The 18,627-nt window shown below is 35.0% G+C and overlaps 1 protein-coding gene and 1 non-coding gene across 4 annotated transcripts in view; one reads left to right on the top strand and one right to left on the bottom strand.

The window, feature by feature from the left end:
• NIPBL (NIPBL cohesin loading factor) overlaps positions 1-18,627 on the bottom strand; it is a 200,886-nt gene that overhangs the window by 119,226 nt on the left and 63,033 nt on the right. The gene's annotated exons all lie outside the window — the stretch shown is intronic.
• Positions 16,190-16,296, top strand: LOC129510052 (U6 spliceosomal RNA). The gene has a single exon (XR_008664494.1). It is a non-coding gene; the product is annotated as a U6 spliceosomal RNA (small nuclear RNA).

The following is an 18,627-nucleotide window of genomic DNA, read 5'->3' as shown; positions in this document are numbered from 1 at the left end:
CTTTGGATACATGCTTTGCTTCTGGAACCCTGAGCTTCTTGTAGCCACCATGCTGGATATCAATAAATGTGTGTTATTCCTGTGTGTATTCTAGTAATGAAACTATATCATAATGTACATAATATGTAATAAAAGATATAGTTACACTATTAAGTACTATTAGAAAAATCACAAATCAGGCTGAAATTTAAGGGTGTCTCAAAAATCACTTTAAAGAGTATGTGTATGTTCACTGAGAAGTATAATAATTAGTAAAACTTTATGTATTTCTATAATCAGTCTTCTTCCTTGTTCTTATCAATTTGTTTCACATGCATTTTTATATAAACCAACTGTAACAAAAGCTCATAGAACTTTAAAAGGTCCCAGATGATTATTATAGTTAAATTGACTAGCAGAGGCCTGCTGAGTAGTTATACTATGTCTAATCTTAACAAAATATGCAAAAATACAAACTGCATCAGGAAAAAATAGTCCTAGTCCTGGAATTAATATTTTTTTTCTTTTTTTTACAGAGAAGCCATGGAGAAAATTTCCAGTGCTGCTATGAATTATTTGAGTTACTAATCCATGTCTACACACCAAAAATTTTATTTCTCACTTTCTTTTCCACTGCAAAAGAAATGGTCAATCTTAAACCCTTAAAGGTTGAGACTGTGCTTATATATTTTCTATATTAAGGTATTAAAAATGAAAGTTCAAACAATGGAGATTTTATTTCCTTCTAAGTGAGGTTTAGGACTATGCCATTAAGATGTAGGTCTCAACTTCTGGCCATAAGGCATTTGATGATACATGATTGATTTAATCTGAAATAAAAGACAAATGCTTTTATGTGAAATCACCAAATGGGCCACAAGAGGGCACACTTTCAACTACTATAAAAATTTTAAATTCACTTGCTTTTAGAAATAAAGATCGCTTATCTATTTTTCTAATTTTATTTTTTTAAAGATTTATTTATTTATTCATGAGAGACACAGACTGAGAGAGACACAGAGAGAGAAGCAGAGACATAGGCAGAGTTCTGAGAAGCAGGCTCCTCGCAGGGAGCCAGATGCAGGACTCAATCCCCCATCCTGGGATCACGACCTGAGCCGAAAGCAGGCGCCCAACCCCTGAGCCACCCAGGCATCCCATATTTTTCCAATTTTAATTCTAGTACAGTTAACATATAGTGTTATATTAGTATAGTGCTTCAACAATTCCATACATTATTCAGTACTCACCAAGATAAGTGTACTCTTAACCCCTTTCACCTATTTCACCCATTCCCCTACCCACCCCCCCTCTGGTAGCCATCAGTTTGTTCTCTATAGTTAAGAGTCTTTTTGTTTTTGTTGTTTGTGTGTGTCTCTCTCTCTCTCTCTCTATTTTTTTTGTTCATTTGTTTCTTAAGTTCTACATATAAGTGAGATCATATGATATTTCTCTTTCTCTGGGCTTAGCATGATACTCTTTAGATACATTCATGCTATTGCAAATAGCAAGATTTCATTACTTTTTAAAGATTTCATTCTTTCTTATGGCTGAACAGTATTTCATTGTACACACAAACACCACTTTTCTTTATCCATTTATCTATCGTTGGACACTTGGGCTGCTTCCATAATTTGGCTACTGTAAATAATGTAGCAATAAACAAAGGGCACAGGGGTGCATATATCTTTTTGAATTAGTATTTTCATATTTTTTGGATAAATACCCAGTATTGGAATTACTGGATCATATACTACTTTTTAATATAAAGTTCACATTTTTTTTTTACTAAGTCCATCAAAGATTGGCCAGATTCTTCTGAATTGATTATTCAACACCATTAGAAAGCTGTAGATTCCAAAGTTTGCAAATTTTTTTTTTAAAACGCACACAAGAAAACTTTTTGGGGGGATAAATATAAAATATAAGAAATCCCTCCTTGCACCAAGACTTCTATATTAACGTTAAATTATAAAAGTATGTAATAGTCTTATCAGTCATTTTGGTTCTGTTAGCTATTTGAATTCGGCTTCCTTAAAAATCTTTTCAAGAAACTCTGGCTTTTTTTTTTTTTAATCTCATTAAGTGACATAGTCCCTAGGAACAACGTATTCTTCAAGACAACTTAGGAGGAAACCAAATGGAGTATGTTTTATACTTTAGGAAATTTCTCTAATTCAACAGATCATTACTTAGAATACCTAAAAGAATAATTAAGAAAGAGCAGAGGAAGATATGCAAAAAAATCATTATCACTTCTGCATTATCTGCATTATTGATCCCTTCTCTGTCCTAATTCATTCAAAGATAATCATTCCAGCAGCTCTCTTCTCTCATTCATCATCAATTTTCCCTCTTATTGGATCATTCCAATCAGCATGTAAACATCGATATGCTGATAAGTTCCCCTACTCTTACACACACACAAAAACACCCCAAACCCCTTATATTGGACCCTAGGGTCCCTTCAACTGCTTAATTATTCTGCTCCTTTTCACAGAAAAATTACTTCGGTTGTCTATACTCATCTCTAATTTTCCTCCATTCTCTTGAAATTATATGTGCTTTTATTCTCATCAATCCACCAGGTGTCTTGTCACAGTTAATAAGAGCATCTACATTTCTAAATAAATGGACAGCCTCCTTTGACCTACCATTCAACACAGTTGATCATTCTCCTGTTTGAACAATTCTTTTGTTTTCCAACAAATCCTCTTAGTTTTTCCTCATACTAGGTTGGCCACCCTTAAATTTTGTATTGGTCCTTTTTCATCCTCCTGTTCTTACTTTTTGTTTTTTTTTAAATTTTATTTATTTATGATAGTCACACAGAGAGAGAGAGAGAGAGGCAGAGACACAGGCAGAGGGAGAAGCAGGCTCCATGCACCGGGAGCCCGACGTGGGATTCGATCCCGGGTCTCCAGGATCGCGCCCCAGGCCAAAGGCAGGCGCTAAACCGCTGCGCCACCCAGGGATCCCACTTTGTTTTTAATATCAACCAATCTCATGATTTTAAAATAACACCTGTGTACTGATGACTCCCAAATTTATTTCCCCTATTTTGACTTCTCCCCTGTATACTAGACTCATATACCCAATTGCCAAATCAACATCTCTGCTTTAATGTCCAGTAATTATAGGTCTAGAGCACAGGTTGAAAATCTTTACTTTTAAGAATATGAATTATATGTATTAGATAAAAGTTCCTTATTAGGTATATATTTTGCAAATGTATTATCCCAGTTGTTTGCTTGTCTTTTCATTCTCCTAATAAATTTTGATGATGTCCAACGTATCAATTTGTTCTTTACGGGTTTGGGGGTAGGGAGGTGGTGGTGATATATGACTGCAAAGGAGCATGTAGAAATTTCCTGGTGTGATGAAAATGTTTGTCTTGTTTTGTTTAAGAGAGAGAGAGTGTGTGTGTGTGTGTACATTCACGTACAAGCAGGTGGGGAAGGGGCAGAAGAAGAGGGAAAGAATCTTAAACAGGCTCCATGGCCAGCACAGAGCCCAACCTAGACTCCATCTCATGACACTGAGATTATGACCTCAGGAGAAATCAAGAGTTGGACGCTTAACTGACTGAGCCACCCACAGACCCCAAAATGTTCTGTATCACGAAAAGATACTGGTTATTTGAGTGTCCTCATTTGTGAAAATTATAAAGCTTTCTGTTTTTCAGTATATATAAATATTACCAAGTTCCAGAAAACTGTAAAAGTAATAATGATAACTGAGCAGTGGTTGGAGAATGGGAAGAAGTACAGATGAAATCCAAATGTTTATTAAGCTGAGTGATGGGTATTGGGCATTTCTTATACTCTATCTAGCATGTACTTAAGTTTTCTATAATAAACTTTTTTTTAAAAAATAAGGGAACTTTTGTTAGATGCAAATATCATTTTCTCCAAATCTATTACCGCCAAACAATGTGCTATAGACTAAATATATGTATTCCCCCACAATTGTTATGTTGAAACCTACTCCCCAGTGTGAAGGTATCTGGAAGTGAGGCCTCTGAGAGGTGATTAGGTTATGAAGGTGGAGCCCTCATGAATGGGATTAATGCCCTCATAAAGGAGACTCCAGAGGGCTCACTTGCCCCTTCTGCCATATACAGACACAGCAAAAAGACAGTTTATGAACCAGGAAGTGGGCTCTCAGAAGATATCGATCTGCCACACCTTGATTTTGGACATCCCAGCTTCTAGCACTGTGAGAAATAAATTTCTGTTGATTATAAGCCACCCAGTCTATAGTATTGTTATCAAAGCTTGAATGGACTAAGACACTATATTCCCTTCAGGCTATATTTCTGTAATTGATTTTAAAAACCTACAAAAGAATCCAAGACCCAAACATAACCATTAAGTAATATGATTAATGAATGTGGAAAGATATTGGGGTGGCTCTTCAGGGAAGACAGACTTTTCAGAAGTCAATTTAAATAATTAACGGCTCCCTACTAAGGAGTTACATTTCAAAACTATTTTAAATAGTTCAATTTACAGGGAAAGGAGTACTAAACAGAAGTGATTTCTAATTCACATTATCTATAGTAATCTTTTTCATGACTTCCTTTGGACCCCTTTACTATTTTATAGGATATAAATATATAAATTCAGAATGTGTAGTTTTCTAAATTTGTAAGCTCATGTTCAATGAACTAATCATAAAATGCAGGTTTTCATAACATCAGAAGCCATATTTTTTATATAAACTGAAAAAATAGTTCTTTAAATTCTGCTACATGTCAATCTTTCATTAAGATAAAGTGGATTTTAAATGTTTTTTAAAAGATTTATTTACTTATTTTACAAAGGGGGGTGGGTACAGTTGGTTAAACTTTAGACTCTTGGTTTTGGCTCAGGTCAAGATCTCAGGATGGTGAGATTGAGCCTCATGTCAGGCTCTGAGCTTGGCGCAGAGTCTGCTTGAGATTTTCTTCTCTCCCTCCCTCTGTCCTTTCAGCCCATGCTCACTCAAATGAATGAAAGAATGAGAGGAAGAATGTACATGAGTGGGGGCGGGGGAGGGGGAGTTCCACCAACTGAGCCACCTAGGCACCCCTGGATTTAAAAATTTTAAGGGAGGTTTTTAATTTATTTAATAATCACAGTTATACAAAAGTAAACTTTCTATGAAACTTAGAATACTAAAAAGAAAACAGCAACTACATACTGAGGTTAACAGAAATACAGAATTAAGTGACTGTATATGCTATAGTATCATCTCTAAAATAAAGATGTCAAACAGCAAAAGCAGTTGAACTCTTTAATTAAGTTCTTAGGATATCAACTAGATAGTGATTTCCTCAGACCAGAATATATATGATAGTGATTATACCTAAGATTAAGAAGAGAAATCTTATCTCATGTTACTGGGGATTTCTATTGCTGTTTAAGAAATCTAAGTAAAACTGGGAGGGGGTGTACAGAAAAGAGGGATATAAAAAGGCTTCTCAAATAATGTTTTAACACAATTAACTAAAAACAAAACAAAACAAAAACACAATTAACTATTACACATAAACTCAAAAGCAAACTAAACTTAAACTAGAAATAAAACACTTTCAAATTTGATAAGAATCCTTGAATTGCCAGGACTTGAGGAAGTAGTTCAGCTTCTCTTTACCAGTGCTTATCACTGGGTGATGAAGTTTATAAGTGATTAATTTCCTTTTCCTTGCTTATCTGATTTCTTATTTTTTCAAAGAAAGTGATACTTTATGCATTTGCAATCATTCACTTAGCACCTAACACCAAGAAGAGGACCTGACAGATAGTGGGTACTATGTACACAGTGGTAAAAAATCAGATATGGTTAATATCTTCATGGAGCTTAGAGAGTCCAGTAGGAGTGATATTATGAATAATCACCATGTAACATATAATTACATACTATGATATATTCCACAACAGTAATAGCAAATAATAATACTTAGCCTCAACTATATGCTTGGAACTGTTCTAAAGAATTCACATATTTAATTTCATATTAATTTATATTGAGTTCATTAAGTCATATTTATTTTAGTTCATTCAATCCTTATCCTATTAAAGAGACACTACTATTACCTTCATTTTAAGATACAAAACTGAGGCATGTAAAAGTTAAGTAACTTGCCAGAGGTCTGACTCCAGAGTTTCTGCTCTAAACATTCCAGAGTCCATGATTTTTCTAAATGAAAAGGACAGGGCACTTTGAAAGAAAAAAAGACAGAAACCAACTTTATGTTGGAGGTGCAGGCAGTCACAGAATGTCTCATTAAGGAAATCTCATGAGTAAGAGGCAAAAAGGGAAAAAGATTTGGGGACAAGGAATGATTAGTATGTTTTAGTCTCTAAAGAATGACAAAACCTAAGACAAAGGAAAAGATTATGTGGCTGGTACTTAATAATGGACTGCCAAGGGGCTTTCGATTTGTCATACCATTTAAAAAAGAGTAATCTAGGGGATCCCTGGGTGGCGCAGTGGTTTGGTGCCTGCCTTTGGCCCAGGGCGCGATCCTGGAGACCCGGGATCGAATCCCACATCAGGCTCCCGGTGCATGGAGCCTGCTTCTCCCTCTGCCTATGTCTCTGCCTCTCTCTCTCTCTCTGTGTGTGACTATCATAAATAAATAAAAAATTAAAAAAAAAGAGTAATCTATTAGCCACTGATATATATATCTTAGCTCCTGAACATGGCAACTATAGTTGCTTAATTTTGAATCTATTTCTCCTTTTTCACACAGCCTATATATACTTCTTAAAAATATTAAATTTAAAATCACTTTTGCATTATTAGTCATACCTTTAAAATACTAGAAGAAACAATGGTTTGTCACAAAGTATGAAAATAATTGCTTCAGAATAAACTTTAAAGGATAAACCTAAGTGCTAAGTAAGAAAAGAAATTAAGCTCAGGGGTATATGTGGAATGAAAACTTATGTTCATGCAAAAACTTGCACCTGGATAAGAGCATTCTCTATAATAGACCAAAACTGGAAAACAATTCAGATGTCTTTCAATGCATGAATGCTCAAGCAAACTGTGGCAGATCTACACTATGGAATACCACTCAATAAAAAAAAGAGACAAAGTATTGATACATAAAACCTGGATGGATCTCAAGGAAATTTTATATTGAGTGGAAAATGCCAATCTCAACTACATGATTTCATTTATGTAACATTCTAGAAATACCAAAATTATAGAAATAAAGAAAGAATAGATCAGTGGTTGCCAACAAACAGAGATGAGGAGTGCATATATGTGGCTATGAATTGATAGTACAAAGGAGTAGTGCTTATAATGATCAAACAATTCTATATGCCCAGCATGGTAGTGGATACATGCAACAACATGTATGATAAAACTACAGAACCACACAAAGTGTGTAGTTAGTTGGCTTAATCCGAATGAATAAATGCCTGGATTGCACAAATGTCAGTTCCTGATTTTGAAACTGTACTAGAGTCATTCATATAGCATGTTACTATTGGGGAAGGCTGAGTTAAGGGTGCATTACATATCTCTATACTTTTTGTTTTGCAACTCCTATGGATCTACAATTATGACACAATTAAAAATTACTTAAAAAAGCAATTAGAGTCTGTGTGTTCTATATAGTATCTAGTTCATTCACATTACTGACTTTTATTATTGAACCAAGTTAAAACAAAGTTGATTTAGAAACTACAGAACAATTTGTAGGCAGAATGTTTTTTCTTAAATTTTTATTTTTAAAAACTTTTAAAAGTTGTTTAAAATTTTTGTCTGAAGGTTTTATATTTTTTGGGTTGGGGAGATAACTTTAATTTTGATATAATTTCAAACTTACTTTATTTATTTATTTATTTATGATAGTCACAGAGAGAGAGAGAGAGAGAGAGAGAGAGAGAGAGAGAGAGAGAGGCAGAGACACAGGCAGAGGGAGAAGCAGGCTCCATGCACCGGGAGCCTGATGTGGGACTCAATCCCGGGTCTCCAGGATCACGCCCTGGGCCAAAGGCAGGCGCCAAACCGCTGCGCCACCCAGGGATCCCTAATTTCAAACTTACAAAAAATTACATAAAACTCACATACAAGAAGCTGACATAACTTTCACCCACATTCACCAATTGTTTATATTTTTACCTCATCTGCCTTAACATTCACAATCTTTTTCCTTGTCCCACTGTGTGTGTGTGTGTGTGTGTGTTCCTGAACTATGTGAGAGCAAGCCAAAGATATGGTCCGTTCTTCTAAATACTTTAGTATGTACTTCCTAAGAACAAAAACATTCTCTTAGGTAAATTACATTATAATGAACAAAATCGGAAAATTTAACTTTTGTAAGATCTATCTAATTTAATAATAAATAGATGTGATCTAAATAAATCTTAAAATATCTAAAATTTTAAATAATCTAAAATATCTAATCCACAGTTTCTATTTTATCAATTGTCCCAATAATCTCCTTTTATAGCTATTTTTTTTCTTGGTTCAGGAACCAATCCAGGGTCACATATATATTGCATTCAATTTTCATGTCTTCTAAATCTTCTTGAATCTAGAATACATCTTTGGACTTTTTTTATTGACCTTGATATCTTTTAAAAGTATGGGCAAAGTGTTTTATAGAATCCATCAATTTGGTTTTATGTGATGTTATTATTTAGATTCAGGTGATGCATTTTTGGAAGGAATATCAAAAAGGTGGATTTTATGTACTTCTTAGTGCATTACATAAGGACACATCTGATATCAGTTTTTCCCTACTATTGGTGATGTTAACTATAATCACTTAAGGTGGCATGGGCCATGTTCTCCATTGTGAAGTTATCCTTTGCAATTAGTTAATAAGGAATTTGCGGAAAGATATTTTGAGACTATATAAACATTTGTTTGTTTGTTTGTTTATTTATTTATTTATTTATTTATTTGAGAAAGAGAGAGGGAGAAAGCAAGTGCAAGTGGAGGATAGAGGGAGAAGCAGACTTCCGGCTGAGCAGAGAGCCCAATGTGTGGGGCTTGATTCCTGGACTCTGAGATAATGACCTGAGCCGAAGGCAGACTCTTTAACTGACTGAGCCACCCAGGTGCCCCTAAACAAGATTCTAAACAAACTTTTACTCTCGAATTTTAACACATTAATCATTTTCTATCAATCTGTTATATTTATTAAATAGTATTCTATTGTAATAGAGCACTTTCCTTCTCATTCATTCATTCATTCATTCATTCATATCAGTATAGACTTGGGGTTTTTTTTATTCAATGGGTTACAATCCTTTATTATCATCATTTATTTTGATGCTCAAACTGTCCCAGATTTGGACAGTAGCAGCTCCTTCAAGCTGATTTCTGCGTCCTTCCGTTACATCCTATCATCCTATAAGCAATTCTTTACTTTCAAGGCAGTAAGATGTTCCAATCTCATCTCATACTTTTCCTACTTCAGTAGTGGAAATCAGCCCTTTCTTCAGGGAGGAGCTCTGGTTCTATTTAGTGGAGAATAATATTTAGATATAGCGCCAATTTTAGATATTATTATATCTTTTTAAGATATTATATCTAATAATATTTAGATATAGTGCAATTTCTGCTACTGGTATTTCACTGTAGGGTAAGTTTTATTTCAAAAAGAAAATAAAGTTAAACGATAATGAAGCTAGGGCATTAAATGAAAAGTAGAGCATCAAGAGAAAATAAGTGTGTGAAAGTGTGGGTCTCAAAATAATACAAAATGTGAACAGCAATGTATAAGTTCCAGAATCACACAATCTTCTATTTGAAAATTATCTTAGGGATAATAGAGCTAAACTGTCTTACTTTACAAACAAGAAAACCAAGACCTAGAGATGTTAGGTATCTTGACTGAGGACACAGAAGCAATTATTAGCTAAAGTCAGCAAAGTCTCAATTCTATGTTTATCAAGTTCTGCTCTTACACTATTTATTAAAAAATATCTATTGAGTGCCTACAATGTGCCACTGTTGTGTCTAGAGATACAGTAGTGAACAAAAAAGACAATAATCTCTCTGTCCTCACAGAACCTAGATCATAATATGGAAAACTAGATCAACTGCTTCATTTCATCTGTCTTTAGGGAAATGCAAATTACAACCACAATGAGATACAACTACATTAAAATTAAAAAGACTAATCATTTCAACTGTTCAAAAGGGAGCACAGTAAACAACAGGAACTCTGATACAATGCTGGTGGGAGTATACAAAACTGGTATAATTGCTTTGGGTAACTGACATTACCTATCTATCCTAGGTACATATACCCAACAGAAATTCAGTTACTTAAAACAATAGTCTCTCAACCTCCCCCTAGAACCAGGGGGCCAGGAGACATGCTGGTCTCTTGGATCCAGAGGCACAAAAGTGCAAGCCCAATCCCCCAAGTGCTTTTCAAGCCTTTGGTCCCATCATATCAACTAATTCTAATGGTCAAAGCAAGTCCTATAGCCAAATACAAAGTCCAGGGGTAAGGAAATAGTCTCTGCCTTTTTAAAAAGGAATGGGAAGAATTACACAGTCACATGGGAAATAACTTGGATACATGGAGGGGCAAAAAAACCTGGGGTTATTAATGCAGTCTATCACTTCCACTTAATCCAAGGTTTCCAGGGATAGGAACTGGTGGTTTAACAAGCCCTCCAGGTGATTCTGATGCATGCTAAAGTTTGAAAATGACTGGGCTCCACAGACTGCTGGGCCTCACCCCCCCGAGTTTCTAATTCAGTAGGTCTTGAGTAATACCCAAGGATTTGACATTTCTAACAATTTTCTGAGATGATGCAAATACTACTGATCCAGGGATCACACTGACAAATACTGGGTTAGGAGACAGGGAAAGCCTTCTGAGGAAAGTATCTCCTATAATGAATTTTGAAAGTTTGGCAGGAATTGTCAGATAAAGAGGAGTAGTATGGGTGTTCTGGGCAGAGGGAAAAGCAGGTGCAAAGGTAGAAAGGTGTAAAAATGACAGGTTTTGAGAAATTTCTTATTCAGCATGAATACAATGAAAGGTGTGGACATTGAGATTAAATAGGCAGAAGTCAGATCATGAAAAAGCCTTAAGTGTTAAGGAGTCCAAATGTGATTGATTGCTGTAGACAACCATGGAAGGATTTTATCTTGAGAAAGTGATACAAATGGATCCTGTAGCAGTGGAGGTAGGTAGGAAGAACTGCAGTAGTAAATACATCAATGAAGCAATGAGACCCGTAAACCAAGGCAGGGCAAGGTAACAGCAAGAAAGAGATACATAGGAATAAAGGAAAGAAACCAGGTGACAACTTGGATGGGGAGGGTAGGTGAGACAAAAGCATCCAGGATGACTTTCAGATTCTGGCTTGGGCAACTAAAGGTGTAATACACACATACACATACATTATTAATCATATAAATCAAAGCTTGTTTCAACCTGTAAGGATTTGAGGCAGTTTAGCAGAAAAAATAGGATAAAAAATAAACAGGTGAAGGATTCAGGGCAAGGGATACATTTAGATAAATTAAAATGGCACAAAGAAAAGCACATTATATTGCTCTCCAAAACTCCAAGAATTGGCCATCAAATGTGCTTAGGTTTCCTAGTTAGCAAGACAAAGGAAGAAAATACATAGTGTCTGTAAAATATGAGTAAGTCAGTTATTCAGAAGCACAGCCTTTCCAAGATACTGTAATCTGAGAGAAATTTCACCAGTGAGTCCTCATAAAGAAGACTGTGGATGATATAGGTTATGGAGAAAGTTCTTGAAAGCATTCCTAAGAAACCAAAAATCTATTTTGGGTCACTCTTTCTTTTCTTTTAAAAAAATTGCATCGTAATGCACAATTCAGTCAAAGCAAACCTAAAAGGGGCCAAAATCATGCAATCTAAGCAGACAAATGTCTAACGGTATGGTTTAACATCAGAGTAAACTATCGAATATTCAGGGGAATGGACAGAATGACACCTATTAGTCAGTTCTCCTTTAATATATCTTCTTCTAACTGGGCTTCTGCAAATTTGAGATGGCCCAGAATAAATGGCTGAAAGCAAACATTTGGTATTAGTAAGAGCAGAAATATATGTTTTGTTAATCAAGGCAAGACAAATGAAGAAAAAATAATTTTATGAAATTTAAAGAAGCCTATCCAAAATGGGTTCCACTTCCACACAGCAGCCTCAGGCAGGTTAGAATCTCCTGAAAAAATCTGATTCTATTCTACATCATGGATGAATGAGTGGGTCATGGTCCCAAATTTCAAAACCAGTGCTACTAACTGCAGATAAATGCTGTCTATTGCAATTTTCACAAACTGCAAGCCCAGAAGTTGATAAAACATCTTACTCTAGGCAATGCTTTGTACTACCTATATAGTTTAACACACCACAAATTTTCCTTCATAGGAACGACTATGTATACATAATTTTACTAGGCTGCCTAATTGTAGGCAGTATGGGGCCTATATTCTGAGAGATATAAAGGAGAATGGAATTTGTATCCATGTAGTGAGGAAGGTTGGAATACAATGCTAGTGAGACTTTTGAGCATACCTTACTAATATCATTTGAGTTTGAACCATGTAAATGTTTTACATATTCAAAAAACTAACATTAAATCAAAATGGATTAAAAAGTAAATCCTGGGATTCCTGGGTGGCTCAGCAGTGAGCGTATGCCTTAGGCTCAGGGTGTGATCCTGGAATCCTGGGATTGAGTCCCACATCGGGCTCCCTGCATGGAGCCTGCTTCTCCCTCTGCCTATGTCTCTGCTTGTGTCTCTCATGAATAAATAAATAAATAAAATCTTAAAAAAAAAAGTATACCCTAATACTGTATACAAACAGCAACAAGTGAACCAAACTGTATTACCAAATAATAACATAATTCTGCAAAAATTTAATCCAAGTAATTCTGACCACCGCACTCTGACTATATGACATTAGTGGGTGTGGGTTGAACTGTGCCCCCTCCAAATATGTCCATCCGGAACCTATGAATGTGACCTTATTTGGAAAGAGTATTTTCTGGTATTAGATGAAAACTCAAGGCCCTGCACAAGCACTAGGTATAAGATTGTAATATGAATGTTGAGCAAGTTCATATTATTAAAGTGGTAACATCAGGAAGTCATAATCGAACATAAAGAGGTGCTCTTAAAACTACAATCTTTATATGCTAAGTTTATATTAGCAGCTTCATGTTTGTTTTTATTGCAAAGGGAACCATATTTTAACAGACTTATTATCAGTTACATTCTAGAATTCTCTTCTACTCCCTTTCAATAGTCTTATTAAGAAGAATTCAAAAAGTAGAGTTGAACTTTTACACAGACTGTAACTCAAAATTCTTGGAGAAATCTAGAATAAAACCCAAATCAAATCCATAAAAAGCTGGTAATGTTACTAACTTCTCAAACATAAATGCTGTGGGAACAAGAAAGGTGAAATAAAATCCAGCTGGTCTTATCTGGTAATTTTTATTAATTTCTGAAACCATAACTCAAATTCTGCCCAGCTTTAATTATTAAGAAGTAAATTCATTATCAAAAATTACCAGTAAATTGATATTAAAAACAAATTTCTGCTTTCTGCATGTTATGGTCTTAAGTTTACAAGCCTCTTTTCCTTCTTGAAATCTATTAGATTCTCATTCCTCTAACACCCAAGCGCAGAAATGAAAAATGTCTCTACAGCTATCTGACCAAATGTTAGTCAACAATGGGCAAGTTTTAAATAACCACTATGCAAACATATAAGGTTAAATATTATAATTTCCAGACACTTTTGGCCAAATAGAATCACAGAATTTTAAAGACAGAAGAAAATTTATAGTTATTAGTTCAACTTGTCTATTTTACATTAGAAACAGGAAAGCTGCATGTTTATAAACCTTTTGGGGAGCAGTTAGTAGGGGGAAATATCATTACTACAGCTAGTGTAATGAAGAAACTGGGAATTTATTTTAGCTATGAAATTCACAAAAACAACACTCAATGTAGGCTCTCATGCCACATTTAGTTAGATACAAATTCTACTAAATACTGACCTGGATAGTTAACTAAAACCAAAGAAAACATAACTAGAACTGACAACATCATAGCTTAATATAAAATAAACAGAATTATCAGTGTATATAAACTTGGTTTAGAAAACAGTGTTTTTTTTTTTTTTAAACTTAGTACCACAATTCTAGACGAATCTAGCTTACTTCTCATTTTCTACTGCTATCTTGGGATAAAAATTCAACTTAAAAAGTAGTTTGTGGGGGTGCCTGGGTGGCTCAGTTGTTTAAGTGTCTGCCTTCAGCTCAGGTCATGATCCCAGGGTCCTGGGATAGAGCCCACATTGGGCTTTCTACTCAGAGGGCAGGCAGTCTGCTTCTCCCTCCCCCTGCTCTTGTGTACATTCTCCCTCCCTCTCCCATAAATAAATAAAATCTTTTTAAAAATCTGCTAATTGGGATCCCTGGGTGGCGCAGCAGTTTACGCCTGCCTTTGGCCCAGGGCGCGATCCTGGAGACCCGGGATCGAATCCCACGTCGGGCTCCCGGTGCATGGAGCCTGCTTCTCCCTCTGCCTGTGTCTCTGCCTCTCTCTCTCTCTCTCTCTCTCTCTCTCTCTCTCTCTTTCTCTCTCTCTCTCTGTGTGTGTGACTATCATAAATTAAATAAATAAATAAATAAATAAATAAATAAATAAATAAAACCTGCTAATTAAAAAAAAGAAAGTAGTTTGTGATAAATTGAAATGTATGTTGTAATCCCTAGAGCAAACTCTTAAGAAACTAACTCTTAAAAATGGTTAAAAGAGAAAATCAACAGAGGAATTTAAATGGTACACTAAAAGAATACTTGACACAAAAGAAGGAAGTAAAAGATGAATGGTAGGCATAAATCCAATTATATCAATAATAATATTAAATGGGAATAGATTAAACATGCTACTCAAAAGGCAGAGATTATCATACTGACCCAAGGACATTACTTCTACAAAAGACATTTCAGATTCAAAGATACGAATAGTTTGAAAAAAAGAATGGAAAAGGTATTCCATACCCACAGTAACAATAAGAACACTAAAGTGGCTACAGAATAGCAGATCAAATAGACTCTGAGATAAATAGTATCAAGGACAAAGGGATTATTTCATAATGATAAGAGTCAATAAAATGTCAGCAATATAGGACATTTATAAAAACAGAGCCATCAAATACATAAAGCAAAACTGACAGAACTGAACGAAGAAACAGAAAATCAGCAAGGGTGTAAAAGATTTGAACACTAACTTGACCTAACCTTACATTTATAGAACATTCCACCCAAAACCTGTTCAGAATACACATTCCTTTTAAGCACACATAGAACTTTTTCCAGAATTGACTACATGCTGGGCCACAAATAAATCTATGTAAGTTTAGGATCAAAAAGGATATTTCCTGACAATAACAGAATAAAATTTAAAAACTCATAAAAGAAAGAAATCTGGGGAAATCCATGGGTTAAAGATGATTTCAAAGGGAAATTAAATATTTTGAACTTAATAAAAATGAAAACACAACATATCAACCACTAAAGCAGTGTTTATTGGGAAATTTACAGATTTAAATGACTAGGTCAGAAAAAAATAGTCTCAAATGTATAGACTAAGCTTTTCACCTTAAGAAATCAGAAAGGGCAAATTAAATCCAAAGCCAAAAAAAAAAAAAAAAGAAAAAGAAAAAAAAGAAAGAAAGAAAGAAAGAAAGAAAGAAAGAAAGAAAGATAGATAGATATCAAGGAATTCTAGTTTGTTCTTTGAAAAACCAAAAAACAAGAACCAATAAAATTGACAAACCCTTAGACAGAATGACCAAGAAAATAAGAGAAAAGCAGGCACAAATTGCCAAAACCAGGAATGGAAAGAAGACATCACAACTGACCCTTTAGAAATCAAAGGGATCATAACAGCATATTATGACCAAGTCTAAACTAACAAATTAGAACTTCTATTAAAAACAAGAAAATCCGGGATGGATTTCCCACAGGTGGCTCAGTGGTTGAGCACCTGCCTTTGACTTGGAGTGATCCTGGGTCCGGGATCGAGTCCCACATCGGGCTCCTGCAGAGCCTGCTTCCTTCTCTCTCTGCCTATGTCTATGGCTCTCTCTCTCTCTGTCTCTCATGAATAAGTCTTAAAAAAAAAATCTTTAAAAACAAGAAAATCCTAGAAAGACACAAATTACCAGAACTGACTATAAGGTGCTCGCTTCGGCAGCACATATACTAAAATTGGAACGATACAGAGAAGATTAGCATGGCCCCTGCGCAAGGATGACACGCAAATTCGTGAAGCGTTCCATATTTTTGGAAAGACGATCCACTGGAAGAAAGACAGTCTCTTCAATAAATGGTGCTGGGAAAATTGGACATCCACATGCAGAAGAATGAAACTGGACCACTCTCTTGCACCATACACAAAGATAAACTCAAAATAGATGAAAGATCTAAATGTGAGAAAAGATTCCATCAAAATCCCAGAGGAGAACTCAGGCAACACCCTTTTTGAACTTGGCCACAGTAACCGGAGAAGGACAAACAGTGTATGTTCTCATTCATTTGGGGAAAGGGAATATAAGGGAAGGGAGAAGAAATGTGTGAGAAATATCAGAAAGGGAGACAAAACATAAAGACTTCTAACTCTGGGAAATGAACTAGGGGTGGTGGAGGGGGAGGAGGGCGGGGGGTGGGGGTGAATGGGTGACGGGCACTGAGGGGGACACTTGACGGGATGAGCACTGGGTGTTATTCTGTATGTTGGTAAATTGAACACCAATAAAAATTAATTTATATATTAAAAAAAAAAAAAAAGAACTGACTATAAGAAATATAAAATCTGAATAATCAATCTGTAACAAACAAGGACACTGAACTACATATAAAAATCTTCAACTAAGACAGGCTTAGGAAGACACAGGTTTCACTCATGAAGCTTATGAAGTATGTAAGAAACAATTTATTCTATGAGGTATTATTACCTTGATACCAAAGCCAGACCTAGACAACAAAAGAAAACTATAGATCAATATCCATCATGAACACAGATACAAAAATCCTTTTAAAAATTTAGCAAACTAGGGGTTCCTGGGTGGCTTAGTTGGTTAAACATCTGGCTCTTGGTTTTGGCTCTGGTCATGGTCTCAGGGTCCTGAGGTGGACCGGGCTCAGTGCTCAGGAGTCTGCCTGGGATTCTTTCCCTCTTCCTTTCCACCTCCCTCTGCTCCTACACACATGCTCTCTCTCAAATAAATTACCCCCCCCCCGGAAATCAGCAAACTAAATTCAGCAACATATAAAGAAGTATTATACATTTACACCAAGGAAGATTTATCCTGAGAATGCAAGGTAGGTTTAACCACCTGAAAATCAACTTACGTAAAACACTGTATTTATAGAATAAAGAATAAAACCCACATAATCATTTCAACAGATACAGAAAAAGCACATGATAAAATCCAATACCCATTCATTATAAAAATGCACAGAAAACTAGGAATAGAAGGGAATGTCTTCAATTTATTGAAGGGCACCTATGAAAAGTCTACAGGTAACATCATACTTAATGGTTAAGGCTTCCCACCCCCCACCCCCCAAAACCAAATAACAGAAGAAGGATGTTTGTTCTTACAACTTCTACTATAGGTTCTAGAAGGACACTAATGCCAAAAACAGTCAACATTAAAAATAAAATTTAAAAGATATTATATACATTCAGATTAGAAAAGATGAGGTGAAACCATTTATTACCAGATGACATTATCTTATATGTGGAAAATCCTAAGGAACCACGAAAAAACTATAGAACCAAAAAACAAGGTTAACAAGGTCACAAAATATAAGATCAATATATAAAACTCAATTGCATTTCTATATTCTAGCAAAAATATGAAAATGAAATTAAGAAAACAATTCCATTCAAAATAGTACCACCAGGAACACTTCAGAAAAAACGTTTTTTAAAGAAGTAGATTTGTACAATGTTACAAAACAATGCTCAGAGAAAACCATCTAAATAAACAGAGAAACATCCACGCTCAAACTTAATATTGTTAATATGGCAATTTTCCTCAAATTAATCTACAGATTCAATATAATCCTTATCAAAAAATCCCAGTTGGTTTTAAAAAAAAAGAAATAAACTGATCTTAATTTTATATCGAAATCAAAAGATCTAGAATAGCCCAAGCAATTTGAAAAAGAACAATGAAGTTAGAGGACTTGATATTACTAATTTCAAAATCTGGTAAGAAGTTACAGTGATCAAGACAATATGTTATTAGCAAAAGTCTAGGTGTAAGGATAAGATCAACAAAGAGAACTGAGAGCCCAAAAATAAATTCTTATATTTATAGTGGGACTGATTTTCATAATGCTGCCAAGATAACTCAATGGGAGAAAGGATAGTCTTTCAACAAATGGTTTTGGGACAATTGGATATCATAAGTAAAAAAACAAACTTAGGCCCTTTTCTCACACCATACACAAAAATTATTTCAAATGGGTCAGAGACTTAAATGTATGAGCCAATATGATAAACCATCTAAAAGAAAATATAGTAGAAAGTCTTTTTGGCTTTCAGTTAGGCAAGGAGTTCTTAGACAACAAAAGCATGAGCCATAAAAGATAGAAATGATGAAGTG

The sequence above is a fragment of the Nyctereutes procyonoides genome, unplaced genomic scaffold (genome assembly GCF_905146905.1).
Source record: "Nyctereutes procyonoides isolate TBG_1078 unplaced genomic scaffold, NYPRO_anot_genome, whole genome shotgun sequence".
Classification (NCBI taxonomy): Eukaryota; Metazoa; Chordata; class Mammalia; order Carnivora; family Canidae; genus Nyctereutes; species Nyctereutes procyonoides.
This window is presented reverse-complemented; position numbering and strand designations above follow the sequence as displayed.